Genomic DNA, 4040 nt, shown 5'->3' with positions numbered 1-4040 from the left:
AATTGTTTTGCTCCTGCTTTGGGTCATATTGCTGCTGTGACGCTGCCCTTTTCAGATCCAGTCAGGATCTGCAGTTTACTGATTACGTATTTTGGAGATTTGATCCATAATACAGCATTGCAGTCAATTTCTGCCAGATACTTTAACATTTTCATGGTGAATTTTTACTGTTTTGCTTTGTAATAATGTAAATTCTATAGCCATCACCACTGAAAATGACTACATCACTACAGTGCATTCCTTTAACACAATGCTATAAACCCAACTTCATCCCCTGCTCATGAAAGCATTGTTGAATAATGTATCCAGTCTTTTTGACAATGTACTGTCATGCTGTATCATCCCTGTCTGGTTTAACCCAGGGTCTCTTTAGTCATCTGGAGCCTCTTAAAGATTAGAGTTGGATTAAAATTTATAGCCTGACAAACTGAGAGGTTTTTGCTTTGCTCAAAATTTTAAGTAACTCAATAGCGTGAACTCCTTGGTTCAGTCATGGAGAAACTCTAAAAATAACTGTAGATCCATAGACTGTTTGGTATAGTTCTGTTTTCTGTAAAACCCCTACAAATGACAATATGTAAGAAAATCTGCCATGTTTATGTGGTTTCTGCCCAAGTGGCCCGATGTTCTTCTTGATTAGCACTAAGAGGAGTTTGTTAGTTCATTCAGATTATACAGGAACTCCCTAGACAGCCACCATTGCTCACATTTTATAAATTATGCAGGGTTCAGTGTGTGTGTGTGTGTGTGTGTGTGTGTGTGTGTGTGTGCAAAAATGAAGCTTGGAGACATCAAGGTCAGAGTTAATTCAGTGGTGCTCTGATCTCTAACACGCACATGAGCGCACACACATAGTTGTAGTTGCCTTTAGACAAAAATTAAAAAGAAAAAAAATGATGACTTGTTCACTTTGAAGGCCTATCAGTCATTATTATTTCGCACATTTGCAGCATTGGCCCTGAAATTCTGACAGGCTGATTTTTCAAGAGATGAAAGTCTTCACATATGCAAGTTGTATAGTGTAGCAGACTCTCCTCTGAAAGAAACAGTAGCAACAACTACTGAAAACCTCAAGTAATTATAAAAAAGTTTTCTTAAACGGATCGCTGACAGAAAGTATTTATTCTGAAAGCACCTGCAGAGTTCAGAGACACAACAGCTGCGCTTTGCTTGGACTTTTCCTTTAACTAGCGACCCCAGGTCACCCCTCCCCATATGCAAAATGACACTCATACATGCAGTTTTTCTTCTTTAACAAAGTCGATTTCATTGTGGTACAACTGTGTTCCTTTTTAGTTCTTTCTTTTTTTTTGTTAGAATTCTCGACTGAGCTGTCCAAAAACAGGCAATGTCTTTGAATTCTTTGTTAAAGTCTGTTTTCTCTCTCACACTTGTGTGCAGTGAGTGAAAGCTTATGGGTTTTTAAATGCAACCTCATCTACTTTGTAGTTCGAAGTCGCTGCTTTTCCTGCAGACTCATCTAATTTGTATTTGACTTCATAAGATAAATATGAGGATAAAAAGCTCCGAGACAGAGAGAAAGTGAGATAAATAGATAGAGACATAGAAAGAGAGAGAGAGAGAGAATGAGAGAGGTTGTGTGTGAGTGCATGCATTCATCCCAGATCTACACAATGTGTAACTCTCCACCTCCTCCCTCTTCTGCTCATCCTCTTCCTCTTCTGCTGCATCATTTCTGTCAGCATGTCATTCTGTCTTTCCTTTCTCCTCTCATATCACCTGCTGACAAGTAACTACACACTTACAGTACGCTTAAGAACACAAATTCACACATTCACCAAGGCACATAGCTAAATCTGACCACATGTGCAGCAATCTTATATTTTCAGGAGAGTCTCAGTCAATCCTTTTGAGACATGTTCATGAGTAAAATGAGCTTATAGAATGCACACAAACTGATTTACAGATTCAAGTTTAAAGAACTCCAAATCTGTTTTACAGAGATTTACACTTGAGTACTCAGACACCCTGCAATTTTAACTGCGGTATCACAAATTATATTTGGCAACTGCAGTATAAAAGCACACTTATGGTGGACAACCTTCCCCGAGAGTGTCACTCAACTCAAGTTGGTTAAAAAAACAAACAAACAAACAAACAAAAAAACTTGATGCTGGAATGAGCTAAAAGTTAAAATGTTTTTAACTGCATAATGTTGGAAGATTCGATTAGATTCATAACTAAAGCATCTTCTCCAAAGGGACAAAAGTTACATTGTTAAGTTTGCCTTCTGATTAATGGATTGGTAAATCATTTTATACACAAAGACTAATTACTGGCATCCAACCTTCTCATCAGGGTGAGGTAGGCAGCTAAATAAGTTTGGTCAATATCATCAGCTCTTCCAAGGGTTGCTATAATTAGGAGGAGGCGCTTCCTTCACACTAACAGCTTCATCAAGGCAGCATTTCAGGCACTTTTTCCGAACCCGAGCCCCAGCATCAGACAGAACTGTCCTATTACAGTGAGTCCTCAAATAGGCTCAAAGAGAACTGCATTCTCACAAGATCACATCTTGGAGCTGATTTCATTTTGTTCATGTGTGGGTTTCCTGCCAGCCTGTTTACTGAGGATTTTTCAAATGCGTCTGTTTGTCAGAGAAATGTCAGCTTTGCTTAATTTGAATGTTCGCCACCATTGGCAGTTGGGAGATATTGATAGATGTTGCATCAGTGATCCTTGATACAAATACAGTCACATCCAATACACACATGCAAACCAGCTAAAAATCTGCATTTATGTACATGCATGTAAAAGGCTGTCTGCAATACTTTAGAATAGATCATCCCACTCAACGAGGAACAAATTACCAGTGAAAAGGCACATATATTGGGTTTTTCTGTGATCGAGATGGAGTTAGCAGCTGAAAGCTTGTGTGCTCATTATTGCACTAAATGTACTTAGAACTACATAGCCTACTGTGTGGCACTCAGTGCAAAGCTGTACAACAAACAGTCAAACGGCATTAGTGTAATATATTGATCGAAGTCCTGTAAGTCAGGATAGTAAGGCCTGTGCACAAACACAGTGGTGTCTCTCAGAAAGAAAGGAGGCTGTATCTTTTTGTTGAACTCGGAGAAGCCTTGGGAATCAGACCTGTTACATTAGGCCTTGAAATGTGGAGGCAGTCCCTGAACTGTGAGACGACTTATGCAACACTGTTTTGTATTTTGACTCACAGCAATGCCTTCCATCTGAACTTATGCTATCCAATTAATCAAACAAAATGAGTATTTTGAGCACGCTTTTTCAGACTGTGGTACTTTCTTTAATTGAACTACCTTTAAACTGGTAGGACAGGTCAACTGGTGTGGTTTTGGAATTAACTGCAATAGCAAGCATATCATTTTGATTTTGATTTGATTTTGAAAGTATCCAACTTTAAAAATCCCTCCCTTGAGAAAGCCACTCTTCTGAAACACATGCACGCTGCCTGACTACACTGCCTGCCTCGCAGTTTCAGATGGGAGATATGTGTGAGCAGTGAATTTGCTACATTTAACAAGCTCTTTTTTTATTAATAACAAACTCTGTTAAATGGCTCAATCATACAAACAGAAGCAAAATACCCTTCACAAATGCACCTCAGTCAACAAAGGCTACCTGACCCAGCAGTTACTGCTCACTGCTGTGTATCTGTGCTTCCCGCTAACTGGTCAGCGAGTCTGTTGTCGCTGCTGCAGCAACACTCGTTCTTTTGCTCAGATCTGCTCATGCACTGGGATGAAGTTTTAGGTTGAATATATGACAGCTGTCTGAATGTCTGTCAAATTTCCAACCAAAAACTAACTTTGGTTGTCATGACTAACTGCATCCAACTACCTCATGTCTCATTCACATGTAAGAAAACCCCTAACAAAACCACAATGTATGTAAACCACAAACATATGATTTTATATATAACAAAAAAAAAATCTTCTATTAAACCCAAAACTGAACTACTAAACAGAGTATGCTTTTAAAACTCATCATGCCTCACGACAAATCTGATACAGACTTTTAATGGTTGCCTGACAAAT

The sequence above is a fragment of the Scatophagus argus genome, chromosome 5, assembly GCF_020382885.2.
Source record: "Scatophagus argus isolate fScaArg1 chromosome 5, fScaArg1.pri, whole genome shotgun sequence".
NCBI lineage: Eukaryota > Metazoa > Chordata > Actinopteri > Scatophagidae > Scatophagus > Scatophagus argus.
This window is presented reverse-complemented; position numbering follows the sequence as displayed.